Genomic DNA, 25,478 nt, shown 5'->3' on the forward strand with positions numbered 1-25,478 from the left:
AAATTAATTATACCCTTGTTAATTAATAATCTTCGTCTACCTAAACGTTCATAAATAATATTAGATAAACAAAATAAACCAGAAGAACATAAACCATGACCAACCATTAGAGAAAGAGAACCTACACAACCTCATCAATTCATAGTCATCAATCCACCAATAACCATTCTTATATGAGCAACAGAAGAATATGCAATTAAAGACTTTAAATCAACCTGATGAAAACAAATAAATCTTACAATAACACCCCCAGATAAACCTAAAGACAATCAAAAATAATTAAACTTTAAACCCAAATAAGAAATAACCTTTATAACACGAAAAATACCATAACCACCTAACTTTAATAAAACACCAGCAAGAATTATTCTACCTGAAATAGGGGCCTCTACATGAGCCTTAGGAAGTCATAAATGAACCAAAAACATAGGTATCTTAACTAAAAAAGCCAAAATTATAAATACATAAAACATAAAATAATAAGAACCAAAATCAACCAATAAAGGAAAATATAAAGTATTAGAAAAATCATAAACCTTAAATAAAACTAATAATAAAGGTAATCTAGCAACCAAAGTATAAAAAATTAAATAAACACCAGCCTGCAAACGCTCAGGTTGATAACCCCAACCCAAAATTAAAAGTAAAGTAGGAACTAATCTAGCCTCAAAAAAAATATAAAAAGAAAGTAGACTTAATCTAGCAAATGAACAATAAAGCATAATTATTAAATTCAAAACAATAAAAACAAAAAAATTAGAATGATATGAACTTAAATAAACTGAACCTCTAGCAGTGATTATTAAAGAACAAATCCAAAAACTAAGTAAAATTAAACTAAAAGAAAAATATTCAATACCAAAATAATATCTAATTATATTCAAATCAGCATATGAATAAACACAAATTATAAAAACAAAACCCGACAGAAACATTAAAGAATGAACCAACCATCAACAATTATTTAATAAACAAAGAGGGATCAAAAAAATAGTTATAAATAAATACTTTAACATAAAGATAAACCAAAAGAATTAAAAAAATCATTACCATGAGAACGAATTATTGAAACTAAAATAGAAAGACCTAAAGCACCCTCTCAAACAGAAAAAACTAAAAAAATAACAGGAAAAAAATAATCATAATCAAACTCAATAAGAAAAACAATAACTAACATAAATAAAGAAAGAACAATATATTCTAATCTCAAAAGAACCATTAATAAATGTTTACGTTTAGAAGAAAAAATATAAACACCAGCAAAATAAATCAATAAAGAAGTAAAAATAGAGAATATAAACATTAGTTTTAATAGTTTAAAAAAAACGCCGCTCTTGTAAACCGGAAATAAGTCCAGCCCCCACTTTTAAAACTTCAGAGGTGGAAAAGCTTCCATCATCGGTCCCCAAAACCGGTATTTTAAATAAACTAACCCATGAAATGATCAAAATAATAATTATATCATTATCAAATGTAATAAATATTAATTTTATTAAATTAAGACACCCAATATCAATAATGCTTTTTATTATCCTTCAAACCTTCCTAGTTGGATTAATAACAGGAACAATAATAGAAAGATATTGATTATCATATATTTTATTTTTAACATTTCTTGGTGGTATACTAGTATTATTTATTTACATTACAAGAATTGCATCAAACGAAATATTTCAGCCTAAATCAATCACTATAATTATTACATTAATAATGTGAGTATTTATCATATTAATATTAATTATTCTAGATATATCTATATTTATAGACTTGTTCAAAAACACCGAAACTATAAATATTGATAATTCAATCAATTATCAAGAAATAACAATATCTTTAGAAAAATTATATAATAGACCAACATTCATTATTACAATAATAATAATAATTTATTTATTTTTAGCACTACTAGCAGTTGTTAAAATCACCAATATTAATCAGGGACCTATTCGTAAAATAAGATAATTACTAATGAATAAACCCTTACGATTAAGACATCCTTTAATTAAAATTATTAATAACTCTTTAATTGACTTACCTGCCCCAACAAATATTTCATTTTGATGAAATTTTGGATCCCTATTAGGGTTATGTTTGGTAATTCAAATCGTAACTGGACTATTTTTAGCTATACATTATACATCAAATATTGAAATAGCATTCAGTAGTGTAGTACACATCTGCCGAGACGTAAATAATGGTTGAATTATCCGAACCTTACACGCAAATGGAGCATCTATATTTTTTATTTGTATTTACTTACATGTAGGACAGGGAATTTACTATGGATCTTATATAAATATACATACCTGCATAATTGGTACAGTGATTTTATTTTTAGTTATAGCAACTGCATTTATAGGATATGTCTTACCCTGAGGCCAAATATCTTTTTGAGGTGCAACAGTAATTACTAATTTATTATCAGCAATCCCATACTTAGGAACAGATTTAGTCCAATGAGTATGAGGAGGATTCGCTGTTGATAATGCAACATTAAATCGATTCTTCACATTCCATTTTGTATTACCATTTATTATTGCTGCTATAGCAGCAATTCATTTATTTTTTCTTCACCAAACAGGATCTAATAATCCTCTTGGACTAAATGGAGATATTGAAAAAATTCCATTCCATCCATACTTTACCTTTAAGGATTCTATTACATTTGTAATAATAACATCATTATTAATTATACTATGTTTAATTAATCCTTACCTATTAGGAGATCCAGATAACTTTGTACCTGCCAACCCATTAGTAACACCAGTTCACATTCAACCAGAATGATATTTCCTATTTGCATATGCAATTCTACGATCTATCCCTAATAAGTTAGGAGGTGTTATTGCATTATTTTTATCAATTAGAATCTTAATAATTTTACCATTTTATAATAAAACACCATTCCGAGGCATTCAATTTTACCCTATTAATCAAATTTTATTCTGAATTATAGTAGTTGTTGTATGCTTACTAACGTGAATTGGTAAACGACTTGTTGAAGAACCTTATATTATAACAGGTCAAATCTTAACAATTATTTACTTCACATATTTCTTAATTAATGTCCATGTCGCAAACGCATGAGATAAATTAATTAAGGAATAAAGTTAATTAGCTTAGGAAAAGCATATGTTTTGAAAACATAAAATTAGAAGTTTAACTCTTCTATTAACTTTTCTCAAAAAATTTCACTAAACAAATGAGATAAATAAAATCTTTAAACCAACAAAGAAAATAAAAGAATTCAAAGATAAAGGTAAAAAACTTTTTCAAGCTAAGTACATTAATTTATCATAACGGAACCGTGGTAATGTTCCACGAACCCAAATAAAACCAAAAGATATAATAGCAAGCTTAATAAAAAATATAAAAGAATAAAAATCACCGCCCAAAAAAATTAAAGCCAATAACATTCTTATGAAGACAATTCTAGTATATTCAGCTAAAAAAAGTAAAGTAAAACCACCCGCACCATACTCAATATTAAATCCTGAAACTAACTCAGATTCCCCTTCAGCAAAATCAAAAGGAGTACGATTAGTTTCAGCTAAGCAAGAAGCAAAACAAGCTAAAGCTAAAGGAAAAGAAATAATAATAAATCAACAATAAAGCTGATAGTTTATAAAATCAAACATATTAAAACTACCAATTAAAATAATTAAAGACAATAAAATTAAAGCTAAACTAACTTCATAAGAAATTGTTTGAGCAACAGAACGAAGAGAACCTAATAATGAATAATTTGAATTAGAAGATCAACCAGCAATTATAACAGTATAAACACCTAATCTAGTACAACATAAAAAAATAAAAATCCATAAGAAAAAGAACACATATAAGTTAAATAAGGAAAAATTACTCAAACGGCTAAAGAAATCATTAAATTAAAAACAGGGGAAAAATAATAAAGTAGGTAATTAGATATAATAGGAATTGGCTGCTCCTTACAAATTAACTTAATAGCATCTCTAAATGGCTGAGGAATTCCAACAAAAACTACCTTATTTGGACCCTTTCGAATCTGAATATAACCTAAAACCTTACGCTCTAATAAAGTTAAAAAGGCAACACTAATTAAAACACAAATAACCAATAAAAGAAAATTCAAAATAAATATAAATAAATCATAAAGTATCAATACTATTTGTAGAAAAAATCTACATAAATGAATTCTAAATTCAACACATTAATCTGTCAAAATAGTAAATAAATTAATATTAATCAATATAACAAAAAATATTTTAACCATATGGTCCTTTCGTACTAATATGGATTAACAATCTTAGGATAGAAACCGACCTGGCTCACGCCGGTCTGAACTCAGATCATGTAAGAATTTAAAGGTCGAACAGACCTAATCATTGGGCTCCTGCACCCAAAATTTTTCTTAATCCAACATCGAGGTCGCAATCTGCTTTGTCGATATGAGCTCTCAAAAACAATTACGCTGTTATCCCTAAGGTAACTTAATCTTATGATCATAAATTATGGATCAAAATAACAAACATAAATAAATGATATAATAATGAAGAGTTTATCTATTCTTCATGTCACCCCAACAAAACATCATCATTAAATATAGAAAGACAAACAAAAAACTATATAAAAGTAAAATGTCAAGCTCTATAGGGTCTTCTCGTCCTAAAGAAGAATTTAAGCCTTTTGACTCAAAAGTTAAATTCAAAAATTTATTAAGAGACAGTTGATTTCTCGTCAAGCCATTCATTCCAGCCACTAATTAAGAGACTAATGATTATGCTACCTTTGCACGGTCAAAATACCGCGGCTCTTTAAAAATACGCTCAGTGAGCAGGCCAGACCTCAAAATATAAACAAGAGGACATGTTTTTGATAAACAGGCGGAAATCAATTTTGCCTAGTTCCTTATAATAAGTTCACAAGGTAAAAATTTCATACAAATAAATATACTAATTCTATCATTATTACAAAAATTTTAAAATTAAATTAATAATCTTAATAAAAAACCTAAAATATTTATAAAATCAAAATAAAAAATAATGAACTAAAACGTAATCTTAAAGATAGCTGGTTTAAAGCTTACTATTATATTTCTATAAAATAAATTATAGGTTATTAACTTCAAAGCTTATCCCTTAAAGAATAAATAAGTTAATATTTTTACTTAAAAAATTAAATAAAAACAAATAACTTTAAAAAATTAAATTTTTTCTTAAGAAACTAGATATCTTGGGAAACGATTAACATCTCATTTCTATAAATAATTTAATAATAATTATGATACATTAACTATAAATTATTTATAAATCAACCCAAATCGAGACAAGTAAAATAAATACTAAAATTTTGATAAACCCTGATACAAAAGGTACAATAAATAAAATCTACTTAAAAAAATTTAAAATAATATTTCATAAAACACTTACATTACACCAATAAACTATAATTTAAAAAATCAATTCTATAAAATATACTAAGACAAAAATACAATAAAATTATTTATATTAAATAATTAAATAAACAAAAAATAAATATAATAAAATAAATAATCAAGATATCCTGATTTGCACAGAAAAATTTTCAGTGTAAATGAAACACTTTACTAATAAGTTATATCTTGAAACTCTTCCTAGATACACTTTCCAGTACATCTACTATGTTACGACTTATCTCATCTAAATTGAAGCTACTTTAAAATAAAATAGAATAATCAATAATGAGAGCGACAGGCGATGTGTACACATCTCAGAGCCAATATCAGTTAAATTAAATAAATTAAATTACTATCAAATCCACCTTCATTAACAGTATTTCACTATCAAATCCGTTATAAACAAAAATCTATTGTAACCCACCTCCTCTTAACTATAAGCTGCACCTTGACCTGAAATATTTTATAATTATAAATCTTGAGAATTATAACTCTAAAAAGATTCTCTGATAACGGAGATATACAAACAAATAAATTAAGTAGAGTAAATCGTGTATTATCAATCATGGGGTAGGTTCCTCTGAATGGAATGAGATACCGCCAAATTCTTTGGGTTTAAAGACCTTAACTAATAGTACCCTGGTAAATATAATTAACATTTAAAATAATAGGGTATCTAATCCTAGTTTATTATTTAAATTTCACAGATTCATAAAAAGGGCCACAAATAAATTTTAACATTTCACCTTACAAATTTATATTTCAACCCTAATAATATAAACAACTGTTTTAACCAATAATATTCATTTGTATCAATCGTATAACCGCGGCTGCTGGCACGAATTATGCCGATACTAAATCAATTGCTAAATCCAAAATCACTTGATAATTAAATCAAATTACTGCAAAAAGAACATTTAGTCTAACAAAACTTACATATAATACAAAGAAAAAGTGAATAAACAAGCAAGAATAAAACTTTTAAAAATAAAAAATACGAAAATTTTAAATCTATTAATTCAGGAAAAAATAAAAGATTCAAATATTTAAAGAAAAAAAAAGAAAAAAACCACAAACATTAACAAAAAAAAAAAGAAACGCCCCTATGTATGACCACAACAACTTCTCTATTATATATAATTAAAGATTAATATGGAACATGTATAGCAATAAATGTATTATATTCTTTCTTATTTAATCTTTCTTTTCACTAATAAATAAAGAAAGATTAAATAATAAAATAAATATATTTTATACAATTATGTAATTTAATATAATATGTTATTAATATGAATTCTTTTTTTTATATTAAGTTAACTTTCATATATATTAGTTAAATAATCTAATTATAGATAATTTACATAATTATATTATTATAATTAATATAATTATTTATATTAATTATAATATTTTATATTTAAATTAATAATTTTATTTATTATATCCAATTATAATAATATTAAATATTAAATTACATATTATTATATATATTATATTATAATAACCTATTTTAAGCTAAAAACATAAGTAGCTATAATCCTAGGTAAATAATTGCATTAAAATAATCAATTGATAATCGTAAGATGAACTTATAATACTTTAATTTCAATTAAATGTAATATATTAATATAAATTATTTATTATATATATATATAAAAAAAATAAAATGAGCAGGATAAATTAATCCTAATTAAACAAAATAATACATAAAAGAATTTCAAAAAAAAACTTTCGATTTATATATTAAATAAATGAAGTGCCTGATTAAAGGGTTACCTTGATAGGGTAAATAAAGTAAATAAAATTACCTTCATTAAAATTACATAAGATAGAATTAAACTACCTCCTTTAGTATCAAAAACTAACGTGCATCATACACCTTAATGTAAAAAGGTAAGCTAAACAAGCTAATGGGTTCATACCCCATTTATAGAGGTATCAATCCTCTCCTTTTTAATGACCAACAACTCTACAAAACTTCTCTTCCTATCAACATTAATGATAGGAACGATCCTGTCCATTTCATCAAATTCCTGATTTGGGGTTTGAATAGGACTTGAGATCAACTTACTTTCATTTATTCCGCTCCTAACAAGAAATAAAAATATAATAATAAATGAATCATCAATTAAATATTTTATTGTCCAAGCAATAGCATCGACAATATTATTATTTTCAATTTTGCTGATTCAAATAAAATATCCCATGGGATGGGAAACAGAATTTATCCCATCAATAATAATTAGATCTAGACTATTATTAAAGATTGGAGCTGCACCTTTCCATTTCTGATTTCCAGAAGTTATAGGAGCATCAAGATGAAATAATTGTTTAACATTAATAACATGACAAAAAATCACCCCAATAATGGTCTTATCTTATTGTATTCAATTAAGAACTTTTATTTGAACAATTATTATCTTAAGAATTATTATTGGGGCAATAGGAGGTTTAAATTTCATTATACTAAGGACTTTAGACGTAGAATTTGACACTTATATAACACCAGAACAAGACCTAGAAAATGATGGATTCCGACTACTAGATGTAGATAACCGAACAATCCTACCAATAAATACAGAAGTACGAGTATTAACAAGAGCATCAGATGTTCTACACTCATGAGCAATTCCTGCATTAGGGGTTAAAATTGATGCAACGTCAGGTCAGTTAAATCAAGGAACATTCACAATAAATCGACCTGGATTATTCTTTGGACAATGCTCAGAAATCTGTGGAGCAAACCACAGATTTATACCAATTGTAATTGAAAGAACTTCAGTAAATTTATTTATTAAGTGATTATCTAAGATAATTTAAGGAGTTAGTTAAAATAAATAACATTAGAGTGTCAATCTAAAGTTACTAAAAAAAATTAGTACACCTTGAAATTCATCAGATGACTGAAAGTAAGTAATGGTCTCTTAAACCAAATAATAGTAAGTTAACGACTACTTCTGATGGGGAAATTATATCCAAATCCCTCAAATATCCCCTCTTATATGATTCTCACTATTCATTATATTTTCAGCTACATTAATCTTGTTTAATCAAATAAACTTCTTCTCATTTAAACCTAACCTTATTAAAAGAGCAGAAAAAGGAACAATTGAAATAAAAAACTTAAATTGAAAATGATAACAAATCTATTCTCAACATTTGACCCATCAACTAACATCTTTAATTTATCATTAAATTGAACTAGAACATTTCTAGGACTATTATTAATCCCCTCACTATTTTGACTTACACCATCACGAATTAACATTATCTGAAATAAACTAAATTTAACCTTACATAATGAATTTAAAACACTTCTTGGACCAAAATCATTTAATGGAACAACATTCATTTTCATCTCAATTTTTATTATAATATTATTTAACAATTTCATAGGATTATTCCCTTATATTTTTACTAGAACAAGACATTTAGCATTAACATTTGCAATTGCCCTACCTATATGGCTAAGATTTATATTATTTGGATGAATTAACCATACTAATCATATATTTACACACCTTGTACCACAAGGTACACCGCCTGCATTAATATCATTTATAGTACTAATTGAAACAATTAGTAATGTTATTCGACCAGGTACATTAGCAGTACGGTTGGCAGCAAATATAATTGCAGGACACTTATTATTAACCTTATTAGGAAACACAGGACCATCTATAGCAATAAACTTAATCTCATTACTAATTATTGGACAAATACTTCTATTAATTCTAGAATCAGCAGTAGCAATAATTCAAGCCTATGTTTTCTCAATTCTAAGAACTCTATATTCTAGAGAAGTATATTAAACCTATGTTAACAACTCACTCAAACCACCCATTCCACTTAGTAGACTATAGACCTTGACCATTAACAGGAGCAATTGGAGCAATAGTCCTAGTATCAGGACTAGCAAAATGATTCCACCTATTTAATATTAACTTATTCATAATTGGATTTGGAATTACCCTACTAACTATAATTCAATGATGACGAGATGTAGTACGAGAAGGAACATATCAAGGATTACATACAGGATTTGTATCAATTGGATTACGATGAGGAATAATTTTATTTATTGCATCAGACGTATTATTTTTCGTTTCTTTTTTTTGAGCATTCTTTAGAAGAAGATTAGCACCAACAATTGAACTAGGAATACTATGACCTCCAATAGGAATTCAACCCTTTAACCCTATACAAATTCCATTACTTAATACAGCTATTCTTTTAGCATCAGGAGTAACAGTAACATGAGCACATCATAGTTTAATGGAATCTAATCATACTCAAGCACTACAAGGATTATTCTTCACAGTGTTATTAGGACTATACTTTACAATACTTCAAGCATATGAATATTGAGAAGCACCTTTTACCATTGCAGATGCAGTTTATGGATCAACATTCTTTGTTGCAACAGGATTCCATGGTTTACACGTAATAATTGGAACAATCTTTTTATCAACATGTCTACTTCGACACTCAATAAATCAATTTTCACCAAGACATCACTTTGGATTTGAAGCAGCAGCATGATACTGACACTTCGTAGACGTAGTATGATTATTCTTATATATCTCTATTTATTGATGAGGTAGATAATTGTTTTTCTAGTATAAATAGTACATTTGACTTCCAATCAGAAAGCTTGATATAAATCAAGAAAAACAATTCTAATTCTATCAACAAGAGTTTTCATTAGATTTATTATTCCAATAATTGTTATAATCCTGGCAACAACACTATCAAAAAAATTAATTAATGATCGAGAAAAAAGATCACCATTTGAATGTGGGTTTGATCCAAACAGATCAGCACGAATACCATTCTCAATACAATTCTTCCTAATCGCAGTAATCTTTTTAATTTTTGATGTAGAAATTGCACTAATTCTACCAATTGTAATTATTTTTAAAACTTCAGACATTATAATCTGAACAGTATCAACAATATTTTTTATTCTAGTTCTATTAGGAGGACTATACCATGAATGAAACCAAGGAGCATTACAATGAGCAGAATAAAGGGTTGTAGTTAAATATAACATTTGGGTTGCATTCAAAAAGTATTGATATTATCAATCAACCTTAAATAGAATAAGAAGCGAAATATTGCAGTCAGTTTCGACCTGGAAGATTGGTATGTACTACCCTTATTCTTATTAATTGAAGCCAAAAAGAGGCGTATTACTGTTAATAATATAATTGAACTATAATAGTTCCAATTAAGGAAATGTAAAGCCAATATGAAAGCTGCTAACTTTTTATATTAGCGGTTAAACTCCGTTAACATTTCTAAAATTTATATAGTTTAAATAAAACATTACATTTTCACTGTAAAAATAATATATCTATATTTATAAATACTTAAAAGTAAAAATACTTCCTTAACATCTTCAGTGTCACGCTCTAATTATAAGCTATTTAAGTAAACGAAAAACAATATTACCAAAATAAATATTCAAAAAATAAAAGTTAAAAGATAAATCTTGAAATTAGAATCATATCAACCTTGAATATAACCAATTGAATAAATAAATAATCTATATAAACCTTGACCACCAAGTAATTCACCTCAACCATAATCAAATGACTTAGATGAATAATAACCTATTTTTAAAGGAATATATCTAATAAACTTAGTTGAAAGAAAAGGTATAAATCATATAGAACCAGCAAATCTAACAAAAGAAAGTATACTTAAAGAAAATAAATTATGAGAAAAATCAAAATTAGAAATAAGATAACCTAAATAAGCACCTAAAATAACAACTGTAATAGTTAAAAACTTTAAATAATAAGGTAAAGCAATCACATGAGGAATAGGAAAAATTAATCAAGATAAAAGACTACCACCAGAAACAGCAACAAACAATAGACCAATTATTCCAAATGAAAAATAATAACCCTTATCATCAAAAGAAAATCTAGAATAAAAATTGTTATCACCAGATATTGAATAATAAAACAAACGAAAAGAATAAGAAGCAGTTAAACCAGTAGAAAAAAAATAAAGAAAAAAAATTAAACAATTATTTCATCTTAAACAAACCATCTCAAGAATTAAATCCTTTGAATAAAATCCCGCTAAAAAAGGTATTCCACACAAAGATAAACTAGAAACATTAAAACAAACTGAAGTTAAAGGTATGAAATTAACAATTGATCCTATAAAACGAATATCCTGAGAATCCTTCAAATTATGAATTATTGAACCTGCACATATAAATAATAATGCCTTAAATAAAGCATGAGCCAATAAATGAAAAAATGCAAGCTTTGGATAACCTATAGCCAAAATTCTTATTATTAAACCAAGTTGTCTTAAAGTAGAAAGAGCAATAATCTTCTTTAAATCAAACTCAAAATTAGCGCCCAATCCAGCCATAAATATAGTTATACAACCAATTAAAAGTAAAAATCAACCACAATTATAAGTATCCAATATTGGTCTAAAACGAATTAATAAATAAACACCAGCAGTAACAAGAGTAGAAGAATGAACTAAAGCAGAAACAGGAGTAGGAGCTGCTATAGCAGCAGGAAGTCATGAAGAGAAAGGAATCTGAGCTCTCTTAGTTATAGCTGCTAAAACAATTAATATAGTAATGAGCTTTATTTCAAAAGAATTAGAAATAAAATCATAATAATAAATATAATTTCAACCACCAAAATTTAACATTCATGCAATAGAAATTAAAATAGCAACATCACCAATACGATTAGAAAGTGCAGTTAATATACCAGCACTATAAGATTTTACATTTTGATAATAAATAACTAAACAATAAGAAACTAAACCTAAACCATCTCAACCTAATAAAATTCTAATTAAGTTCGGACTAATAATTAAAAAACCTATAGAAAGAATAAATATTAAAACAATAATAATAAAACGATTTATATTCTTTTCACCAGATATATAATCCTCTCTATAATAAATAACCAAAGAAGAAATATATATAACAAAAGATATAAAAATAAGAGATATTCAATCCAAAATTAAAGTTATAACAACTATAGAACCATTTAAATTGAAAAGCTCTCACTCAACAAAAACTCTATAATCAATTATTAAATAATAAATACCTAAAATAAAAATTATAGTTCTCGAAATAAACAAAGAAAAAAAACTCAAAGAACAAATAGAAAATAAATTCACGGCCTAAGATGAAAAACTTCATATCATTGATTCCACAAAACAATATTTTTAATTAAAATACTTAAGCAAACTAAACAAAGAAATATTCACCCTTTAAACAGAGAATATTTAAAATCAATCAATGTAAAAGTAAAAGATGATATTCACGAAAATAACCAAGAGAACAAGTATAGACACCAGAATAATAATTCCCATGCTGAGAATAAGAATATATATACAAAGTATAAACAGCTCTAAAAAAAGATAAAAAAATCAAAGCAAAGAATCTAAAAGAAGATCAAGATATAATTCTATTTAATAATCTAATTTCACCTACCAAATTTAAAGAAGGAGGAGCAGCCATATTTGATGATCTTAAAAGAAATCATCATAAAGCCATTCTTGGCATCAAATTAATTATACCCTTGTTAATTAATAATCTTCGTCTACCTAAACGTTCATAAATAATATTAGATAAACAAAATAAACCAGAAGAACATAAACCATGACCAACCATTAGAGAAAGAGAACCTACACAACCTCATCAATTCATGGTCATCAATCCACCAATAACCATTCTTATATGAGCAACAGAAGAATATGCAATTAAAGACTTTAAATCAACCTTACGAAAACAAATAAATCTTACAATAACACCCCCAGATAAACCTAAAGACAATCAAAAATAATTAAACTTTAAACCCAAATAAGAAATAACCTTTATAACACGAAAAATACCATAACCACCTAACTTTAATAAAACACCAGCAAGAATTATTCTACCTGAAATAGGGGCCTCTACATGAGCCTTAGGAAGTCATAAATGAACCAAAAACATAGGTATCTTAACTAAAAAAGCCAAAATTATAAATACATAAAACATAAAATAATAAGAACCAAAATCAACCAATAAAGGAAAATATAAAGTATTAGAAAAATCATAAACCTTAAATAAAACTAATAATAAAGGTAATCTAGCAACCAAAGTATAAAAAATTAAATAAACACCAGCCTGCAAACGCTCAGGTTGATAACCCCAACCCAAAATTAAAAGTAAAGTAGGAACTAATCTAGCCTCAAAAAAAATATAAAAACAAAGAAGACTTAATCTAGCAAATGAACAATAAAGCATAATTATTAAAATCAAAACCATAAAAACAAAAAAATTAGAATGATATGAACTTAAATAAACTGAACCTTTAGCAGTGATTATTAAAGAACAAATCCAAAAACTAAGTAAAATTAAACTAAAAGAAAAATAATCAATACCAAAATAATATCTAATTATATTCAAATCAGCATATGAATAAACACAAATTATAAAAACAAAACCCGACAGAAACATTAAAGAATGAACCAACCATCAACAATTATTTAATAAACAAAGAGGGATCAAAAAAATAGTTATAAATAAATACTTTAACATAAAGATAAACCAAAAGAATTAAAAAAATCATTACCATGAGAACGAATTATTGAAACTAAAATAGAAAGACCTAAAGCACCCTCACAAACAGAAAAAACTAAAAAAATAACAGGAAAAAAATAATCATAATCAAACTCAATAAGAAAAACAATAACTAACATAAATAAAGAAAGAACAATATATTCTAATCTCAAAAGAACCATTAATAAATGTTTACGTTTAGAAGAAACAACATAAACACCAGCAAAATAAATCAATAAAGAAGTAAAAATAGAGAAAATATACATTAGTTTTAATAGTTTAAAAAAAACGCCGGTCTTGTAAACCGGAAATAAGTCCAGCCCCCACTTTTAAAACTTCAGAGGTGGAAAAGCTTCCATCATCGGTCCCCAAAACCGGTATTTTAAATAAACTAACCCCTGAATTGATCAAAATAATAATTATATCATTATCAAATGTAATAAATATTAATTTTATTAAATTAAGACACCCAATATCAATAATGCTTTTTATTATCCTTCAAACCTTCCTAGTTGGATTAATAACAGGAACAATAATAGAAAGATATTGATTATCATATATTTTATTTTTAACATTTCTTGGTGGTATACTAGTATTATTTATTTACATTACAAGAATTGCATCAAACGAAATATTTCAGCCTAAATCAATCACTATAATTATTACATTAATAATGTGAGTATTTATCATATTAATATTAATTATTCTAGATATATCTATATTTATAGACTTTTTCAAAAACACCGAAACTATAAATATTGATAATTCAATCAATTATCAAGAAATAACAATATCTTTAGAAAAATTATATAATAGACCAACATTCATTATTACAATAATAATAATAATTTATTTATTTTTAGCACTACTAGCAGTTGTTAAAATCACCAATATTAATCAGGGACCTATTCGTAAAATAAGATAATTACTAATGAATAAACCCTTACGATTAAGACATCCTTTAATTAAAATTATTAATAACTCATTAATTGACTTACCTGCCCCAACAAATATTTCATTTTGATGAAATTTTGGATCCCTATTAGGGTTATGTTTGGTAATTCAAATCGTAACTGGACTACTTTTAGCTATACATTATACATCAAATATTGAAATAGCATTCAGTAGTGTAGTACACATCTGCCGAGACGTAAATAATGGTTGAATTATCCGAACCTTACACGCAAATGGAGCATCTATATTTTTTATTTGTATTTACTTACATGTAGGATGGGGAATTTACTATGGATCTTATATATATATACATACCTGAATAATTGGTACAGTGATTTTATTTTTAGTTATAGCAACTGCATTTATAGGATATGTCTTACCCTGAGGCCAAATATCTTTTTGAGGTGCAACAGTAATTACTAATTTATTATCAGCAATCCCATACTTAGGAACAGATTTAGTCCAATGAGTATGAGGAGGATTCGCTGTTGATAATGCAACATTAAATCGATTCTTCACATTCCATTTTGTATTACCATTTATTATTGCTGCTATAGCAGCAATTCATTTATTTTTTCTTCACCAAACAGGATCTAATAATCCTCTTGGACTAAATGGAGATATTGAAAAAATTCCATTCCATCCATACTTTAGCTTTAAGGATTCTATTACATTTGTAATAATAACATCATTATTAATTATACTATGTTTAATTAATCCTTACCTATTAGGAGATCCAGATAACTTTGTACCTGCCAACCCATTAGTAACACCAGTTCACATTCAACCAGAATGATATTTCCTATTTGCATATGCAATTCTACGATCTATCCCTAATAAGTTAGGAGGTGTTATTGCATTATTTTTATCAATTAGAATCTTAATAATTTTACCATTTTATAATAAAACACCATTCCGAGGCATTCAATTTTACCCTATTAATCAAATTTTATTCTGAATTATAGTAGTTGTTGTATGCTTACTAACGTGAATTGGTAAACGACCTGTTGAAGAACCTTATATTATAACAGGTCAAATCTTAACAATTATTTACTTCACATATTTCTTAATTAATGTCCATGTCGCAAACGCATGAGATAAATTAATTAAGGAATAAAGTTAATTAGCTTAGGAAAAGCATATGTTTTGAAAACATAAAATTAGAAGTTTAACTCTTCTATTAACTTTTCTCAAAAAATTTCACTAAACAAATGAGATAAATAAAATCTTTAAACCAACAAAGAAAATAAAAAAATTCAAAGATAAAGGTAAAAAACTTTTTCAAGCTAAGTACATTAATTTATCATAACGGAACCGTGGTAATGTTCCACGAACCCAAATAAAACCAAAAGATATAATAGCAAGCTTAATAAAAAATATAAAAGAATAAAAATCACCACCCAAAAAAATTAAAGCCAATAACATTCTTATGAAGACAATTCTAGTATATTCAGCTAAAAATATTAAAGTAAAACCACCCGCACCATACTCAATATTAAATCCTGAAACTAACTCAGATTCCCCTTCAGCAAAATCAAAAGGAGTACGATTAGTTTCAGCTAAGCAAGAAGCAAAACAAGCTAAAGCTAAAGGAAAAGAAATAATAATAAATCAACAATAAAGCTGATAGTTTATAAAATCAAACATATTAAAACTACCAACTAAAATAATTAAAGACAATAAAATTAAAGCTAAACTAACTTCATAAGAAATTGTTTGAGCAACAGAACGAAGAGAACCTAATAATGAATATTTTGAATTAGAAGATCAACCAGCAATTATAACAGTATAAACACCTAATCTAGTACAACATAAAAAAATAAAAATCCATAAGAAAAAGAACACATATAAGTTAAATAAGGAAAAATTACTCAAACGGCTAAAGAAATCATTAAATTAAAAACAGGGGAAAAATAATAAAGTAGGTAATTAGATATAATAGGAATTGGCTGCTCCTTACAAATTAACTTAATAGCATCTCTAAATGGCTGAGGAATTCCAACAAAACCTACCTTATTTGGACCCTTTCGAATCTGAATATAACCTAAAACCTTACGCTCTAATAAAGTTAAAAAGGCAACACTAATTAAAACACAAATAACCAATAAAAGAAATTCAAAATAAATATAAATAAATCATAAAGTATCAATACTATTTGTAGAAAAAATCTACATAAATGAATTCTAAATTCAACACATTAATCTGTCAAAATAGTAAATAAATTAATATTAATCAATATAACAAAAAATATTTTAACCATATGGTCCTTTCGTACTAATATGGATTAACAATCTTAGGATAGAAACCGACCTGGCTCACGCCGGTCTGAACTCAGATCATGTAAGAATTTAAAGGTCGAACAGACCTAATCATTGGGCTCCTGCACCCAAAATTTTTCTTAATCCAACATCGAGGTCGCAATCTGCTTTGTCGATATGAGCTCTCAAAAACAATTACGCTGTTATCCCTAAGGTAACTTAATCTTATGATCATAAATTATGGATCAAAATAACAAACATAAATAAATGATATAATAATGAAGAGTTTATCTATTCTTCATGTCACCCCAACAAAACATCATCATTAAATATAGAAAGACAAACAAAAAACTATATAAAAGTAAAATGTCAAGCTCTATAGGGTCTTCTCGTCCTAAAGAAGAATTTAAGCCTTTTGACTCAAAAGTTAAATTCAAAAATTTATTAAGAGACAGTTGATTTCTCGTCAAGCCATTCATTCCAGCCACTAATTAAGAGACTAATGATTATGCTACCTTTGCACGGTCAAAATACCGCGGCTCTTTAAAAATACGCTCAGTGAGCAGGCCAGACCTCAAAATATAAAAAAGAGGACATGTTTTTGATAAACAGGTGGAAATCAATTTTGCCTAGTTCCTTATAATAAGTTCACAAGGTAAAAATTTCATACAAATAAATATACTAATTCTATCATTATTACAAAAATTTTAAAATTAAATTAATAATCTTAATAAAAAACCTAAAATATTTATAAAATCAAAATAAAAAATAATGAACTAAAACATAATCTTAAAGATAGCTGGTTTAAAGCTTACTATTATATTTCTATAAAATAAATTATAGGTTATTAACTTCAAAGCTTATCCCTTAAAGAATAAATAAGTTAATATTTTTACTTAAAAATTAAATAAAAACAAATAACTTTAAAAAATTAATTTTTTTCTTAAGAAACTAGATATCTTGGGAAACGATTAACATCTCATTTCTATAAATAATTTAATAATAATTATGATACATTAACTATAAATTATTTATAAATCAACCCAAATCGAGACAAGTAAAATAAATACTAAAATTTTGATAAACCCTGATACAAAAGGTACAATAAATAAAATCTACTTAAAAAAATTTAAAATAATATTTCATAAAACACTTACATTACCAATAAACTATAATTTAAAAAATCAATTCTATAAAATATACTAAGACAAAAATACAATAAAATTATTTATATTAAATAATTAAATAAACAAAAAATAAATATAATAAAATAAATAATCAAGATATCCTGATTTGCACAGAAAAATTTTCAGTGTAAATGAAACACTTTACTAATAAGTTATATCTTGAAACTCTTCCTAGATACACTTTCCAGTACATCTACTATGTTACGACTTATCTCATCTAAATTGAAGCTACTTTAAAATAAAATAGAATAATCAATAATGAGAGCGACGGGCGATGTGTACACATCTCAGAGCCAATATCAGTTAAATTAAATAAATTAAATTACTATCAAATCCACCTTCATTAACAGTATTTCACTATCAAATCCGTTATAAACAAAAATCTATTGTAACCCACCTCCTCTTAACTATAAGCTGCACCTTGACCTGAAATATTTTATAATTATAAATCTTGAGAATTATAACTCTAAAAAGATTCTCTGATAACGGAGATATACAAACAAATAAATTAAGTAGAGTAAATCGTGTATTATCAATCATGGGGTAGGTTCCTCTGAATGGAATGAGATACCGCCAAATTCTTTGGGTTTAAAGACCTTAACTAATAGTACCCTGGTAAATATAATTAACATTTAAAATAATAGGGTATCTAATCCTAGTTTATTATTTAAATTTCACAGATTCATAAAAAGGGCCACAAATAAATTTTAACATTTCACCTTACAAATTTATATTTCAACCCTAATAATATAAACAACTGTTTTAACCAATAATATTCACTTGTATCAATCGTATAACCGCGGCTGCTGGCACGAATTATGCCGATACTAAATCAATTGCTAAATCCAAAATCACTTGATAATTAAATCAAATTACTGCAAAAAGAACATTTAGTCTAACGAAACTTACATATAATACAAAGAAAAAGTGAATAAACAAGCAAGAATAAAACTTTTAAAAATAAAAAATAAGAAAATTTTAAATCTATTAATTCAGGAAAAAATAAAAGATTCAAATATTTAAAGAAAAAAAAGAAAAATAACAAACATTAACAAAAAAAAAAGAAACGCCCCTATGTATGACCACAACAACTTCTCTATTATATATAATTAAAGATTAATATGGAACATGTATAGCAATAAATGTATTATATTCTTTCTTATTTAATCTTTCTTTTCACTAATAAATAAAGATAGATTAAATAATATAATAAATATATTTTATACAATTATGTAATTTAATATAATATGTTATTAATATGAATTCCTTTTTTTATATTAAGTTAACTTTCATATATATTAGTTAAATAATCTAGTTATAGATAATTTACATAATTATATTATTATAATTAATATAATTATTTATATTAATTATAATATTTTATATTTAAATTAATAATTTTATTTATTATATCCAATTATAATTATATTAAATATTAAATTACATATTATTATATATATTATATTATAATAACCTATTTTAAGCTAAAAACATAAGTAGCTATAATCCTAGGTAAATAATTGCATTAAAATAATCAATTGATAATGGTAAGATGAACTTATAATACTTTAATTTCAATTAAATGTAATATTTTAATATAAATTATTTATTATATATATATATATATATATATATATATATATATATATATATATATAAAATGAGCAGGATAAATTAATCCTAATTAAACAAAATAATACATAAAAGAATTTCAAAAAAAAAATTTCGATTTATATATTAAATAAATGAAGTGCCTGATTAAAGGGTTACCTTGATAGGGTAAATAAAGTAAATAAAATTACCTTCATTAAAATTACATAAGATAGAATTAAACTACCTACTTTAGTATCAAAAACTAACGTGCATCATACACCTTAATGTAAAAAGGTAAGCTAAACAAGCTAATGGGTTCATACCCCATTTATAGAGGTATCAATCCTCTCCTTTTTAATGACCAACAACTCTACAAAACTTCTCTTCCTATCAACATTAATGATAGGAACGATCCTGTCCATTTCATCAAATTCCTGATTTGGGGTTTGAATAGGACTTGAGATCAACTTACTTTCATTTATTCCGCTCCTAACAAGAAATAAAAATATAATAATAAATGAATCATCAATTAAATATTTTATTGTCCTAGCAATAGCATCGACAATATTATTATTTTCAATTTTGCTGATTCAAATAAAATATCCCATGGGATGGGAAACAGAATTTATCCCATCAATAATAATTAGATCTAGACTATTATTAAAGATTGGAGCTGCACCTTTCCATTTCTGATTTCCAGAAGTTATAGGAGCATCAAGATGAAATAATTGTTTAACATTATTAACATGACAAAAAATCGCCCCAATAATGGTCTTATCTTATTGTATTCAATTAAGAACTTTTATTTGAACAATTATTATCTTAAGAATTATTATTGGGGCAATAGGAGGTTTAAATCAAACATCCTTACGACAACTTTTAGCATATTCATCAATCAGACATCTAGGTTGAATAATTAGATCATTAACAGTCAGAGAAAACATCTGAGCACTATACTTCATTATTTACTCACTATTAAGATTAATTATAGTTTTATTATTTAAGCAAATAAATTTATTTTTCATAAATCAAATTTATTCAGCCAGAAATATAAAAACCGAAATTAAATTCATAATATTCTTATCTTTATTATCTTTAGGTGGACTACCACCATTCCTTGGATTCTTACCAAAATGAATTGTAATACAATCATTAATAGAAAACAATATAACAACTATTATAACTATTATAGTTGTATTAACTACAATTACACTCTACTACTATATACGTATTAGATTCTCAGCTCTAATTATATCATACACAGAAAATTCGTGATCTATAAAGATAAAGTCCCAAAAATCAAGAATCATTCTTCCTATAACAGTAATAATTTCAATAATAGGATTGACTTCAACATCAACCTTAATTTCATTATACTAAGGACTTAAGTTAATCAAACTAATAACCTTCAAAGTTATAATTAAAAGAATAATCTTTTAGGCCTTAGTAAAATTTTACACCTCTAGAATTGCAGTCTAGAATCATAATTGAATATAAGACCTAAATATGATAAGAGAGAAAACATCTCATAAGTAGATTTACAGTCTACCACCTAAAATTCAGCCATCTTACCGCAAAAATGATTATTCTCAACAAACCATAAGGACATTGGTACTTTATACTTCATATTTGGAGCATGAGCAGGAATAGTAGGAACATCAATAAGAATACTTATTCGTGCTGAACTTGGCCAACCCGGATCTCTAATTGGGATGACCAGATTTATAATGTTATTATTACAGCTCACGCATTCGTAATAATTTTCTTTATAGTAATACCTATTATAATTGGTGGATTTGGTAATTGACTTGTTCCACTAATAATTGGTGCACCAGATATAGCATTTCCACGAATAAATAATATAAGTTTTTGATTACTACCACCTTCACTAACCCTTCTTCTTACATCTTCTATAGTAGATAATGGTGCTGGTACAGGATGAACAGTTTACCCTCCTCTAGCTGGAGCTATTGCACACGGGGGTGCATCTGTAGATCTAGCTATTTTTTCACTGCACTTAGCAGGTGTATCATCTATTCTTGGTGCAGTGAATTTCATTACAACAGCAATTAATATACGATCAGAAAGTATAACTTTAGATCAAACACCTTTATTTGTATGATCTGTAGCTATTACAGCATTACTTCTCCTTCTTTCACTTCCAGTTTTAGCAGGAGCTATTACTATATTATTAACAGATCGAAATTTAAATACATCATTCTTTGACCTCGACGAAACTCTGACTACCCAGACGCATATACATCATGAAACGTAGTATCAAGAATTGGGTCTACAATTTCTATTGTAGGAATCATTATATTCATTGTAATTATATGAGAAAGAATGATTACAAACCGAGCAATTCTATTTAGAGCTAACATAAGAAGATCAACAGAATGACTACAAAATAACCCTCCTGCAGAACATAGTTACTCAGAATTACCATTAATCTCTAGATTCTAATATGGCAGATTAGTGCAGTAGATTTAAGCTCTACATATAAAGGTTTGACCCTTTATTAGAAAATATTTATTAATGGCAACATGATCAAATTTATCTCTTCAAGATGGAGCTTCACCATTAATGGAGCAATTATCATTCTTTCATGATCATACTATGGTCGTATTATTATTAATTACAGTAATTGTAGGTTATGCCCTAAGTTATATATTATTTATTGCCTATACTAACCGTAATATACTTCATGGACATTTAATTGAAACAATCTGAACAGCTTTACCAGCATTTACATTAATTTTTATTGCCCTTCCATCATTACGACTATTATATTTACTTGATGATTCAGTAGATGCAATAATTACAATTAAAACCATTGGACGACAATGATATTGAAGATATGAATATTCAGACTTCATAGACGTAGAATTTGACACTTATATAACACCAGAACAAGACCTAGAAAATGATGGATTCCGACTACTAGATGTAGATAACCGAACAATCCTACCAATAAATACAGAAGTACGAGTATTAACAAGAGCATCAGATGTTCTACACTCATGAGCAGTTCCTGCATTAGGGGTTAAAATTGATGCAACGCCAGGTCGGTTAAATCAAGGAACATTCACAATAAATCGACCTGGATTATTTTTTGGACAATGCTCAGAAATCTGTGGAGCAAACAACAGATTTATACCAATTGTAATTGAAAGAACTTCAGTAAATTTATTTATTAAGTGATTATCTAAGATAATTTAAGGAGTTAGTTAAAATAAATAACATTAGAGTGTCAATCTAAAGTAACTAAAAAAAATTAGTACACCTTGAAATTCATCAGATGACTGAAAGTAAGTAATGGTCTCTTAAACCAAATAATAGTAAATTAACGACTACTTCTGATGGGGAAATTATATCCAAATCCCTCAAATATCCCCTCTTATATGATTCTCACTATTCATTATATTTTCAGCTACATTAATCTTGTTTAATCAAATAAACTTCTTCTCATTTAAACCTAACCTTATTAAAAGAGCAGAAAAAGGAACAATTGAAATAAAAAACTTAAATTGAAAATGATAACAAATCTATTCTCAACATTTGACCCATCAACTAACATCTTTAATTTATCATTAAATTGAACTAGAACATTTCTAGGACTATTATTAATCCCCTCACTATTTTGACTTACACCATCACGAATTAACATTATCTGAAATAAACTAAATTTAACCTTACATAATGAATTTAAAACACTTCTTGGACCAAAATCATTTAATGGAACAACATTCATTTTCATCTCAATTTTTATTATAATATTATTTAACAATTTCATAGGATTATTCCCTTATAATTTTACTAGAACAAGACATTTAGCATTAACATTTGCAATTGCCCTACCTATATGGCTAAGATTTATATTATTTGGATGAATTAACCATACTAATCATATATTTACACACCTTGTACCACAAGGTACACCGCCTGCATTAATATCATTTATAGTACTAATTGAAACAATTAGTAATGTTATTCGACCAGGTACATTAGCAGTACGGTTGGCAGCAAATATAATTGCAGGACACTTATTATTAACCTTATTAGGAAACACAGGACCATCTATAGCAATAAACTTAATCTCATTACTAATTATTGGACAAATACTTCTATTAATTCTAGAATCAGCAGTAGCAATAATTCAAGCCTATGTTTTCTCAATTCTAAGAACTCTATATTCTAGAGAAGTATATTAAACCTATGTTAACAACTCACTCAAACCACCCATTCCACTTAGTAGACTATAGACCTAGACCATTAACAGGAGCAATTGGAGCAATAGTCCTAGTATCAGGACTAGCAAAATGATTCCACCTATTTAATATTAACTTATTCATAATTGGATTTGGAATTACCCTACTAACTATAATTCAATGATGACGAGATGTAGTACGAGAAGGAACATATCAAGGATTACATACAGGATTTGTATCAATCGTATTACGATGAGGAATAATTTTATTTATTGCATCAGAGGTATTATTTTTCGTTTCTTTTTTTTGAGCATTCTTTAGAAGAAGATTAGCACCAACAATTGAACTAGGAATACTATGACCTCCAATAGGAATTCAACCCTTTAACCCTATACAAATTCCATTACTTAATACAGCTATTCTTTTAGCATCAGGAGTAACAGTAACATGAGCACATCATAGTTTAATGGAATCTAATCATACTCAAGCACTACAAGGATTATTCTTCACAGTGTTATTAGGACTATACTTTACAATACTTCAAGCATATGAATATTGAGAAGCACCTTTTACCATTGCAGATGCAGTTTATGGATCAACATTCTTTGTTGCAACAGGATTCCATGGTTTACACGTAATTATTGGAACAATCTTTTTATCAACATGTCTACTTCGACACTCAATAAATCAATTTTCACCAAGACATCACTTTGGATTTGAAGCAGCAGCATGATACTGACACTTCGTAGACGTAGTATGATTATTCTTATATATCTCTATTTATTGATGAGGTAGATAATTGTTTTTCTAGTATAAATAGTACATTTGACTTCCAATCAGAAAGCTTGATATAAATCAAGAAAAACAATTCTAATTCTATCAACAAGAGTTTTCATTAGATTTATTATTCCAATAATTGTTATAATCCTGGCAACAACACTATCAAAAAAATTAATTAATGATCGAGAAAAAAGATCACCATTTGAATGTGGGTTTGATCCAAAAAGATCAGCACGAATACCATTCTCAATACGATTCTTCCTAATCGCAGTAATCTTTTTAATTTTTGATGTAGAAATTGCACTAATTCTACCAATTGTAATTATTTTTAAAACTTCAGACATTATAATCTGAACAGTATCAACAATATTTTTTATTCTAGTTCTATTAGGAGGACTATACCATGAATGAAACCAAGGAGCATTACAATGAGCAGAATAAAGGGTTGTAGTTAAATATAACATTTGGGTTGCATTCAAAAAGTATTGATAT

At 26.4% G+C, this 25,478-nt stretch overlaps 1 long non-coding RNA gene across 1 annotated transcript in view; it reads left to right on the top strand.

Annotated features, from left to right (window-relative positions):
* The first annotated feature begins 4,212 nt into the window (after nucleotides 1-4,212).
* The window catches only part of LOC126278636 (uncharacterized), a 44,801-nt gene continuing 23,535 nt past the window's right edge, over nucleotides 4,213-25,478 (top strand). Inside the window, exon 1 of the long non-coding RNA XR_007550745.1 lies at nucleotides 4,213-5,350. This is a non-coding gene — a long non-coding RNA (uncharacterized LOC126278636). The remainder of the gene's footprint in view (nucleotides 5,351-25,478) is intronic.

The sequence above is a fragment of the Schistocerca gregaria genome, chromosome 6, assembly GCF_023897955.1.
Source record: "Schistocerca gregaria isolate iqSchGreg1 chromosome 6, iqSchGreg1.2, whole genome shotgun sequence".
In the NCBI taxonomy this organism is placed as follows: Eukaryota; Metazoa; Arthropoda; class Insecta; order Orthoptera; family Acrididae; genus Schistocerca; species Schistocerca gregaria.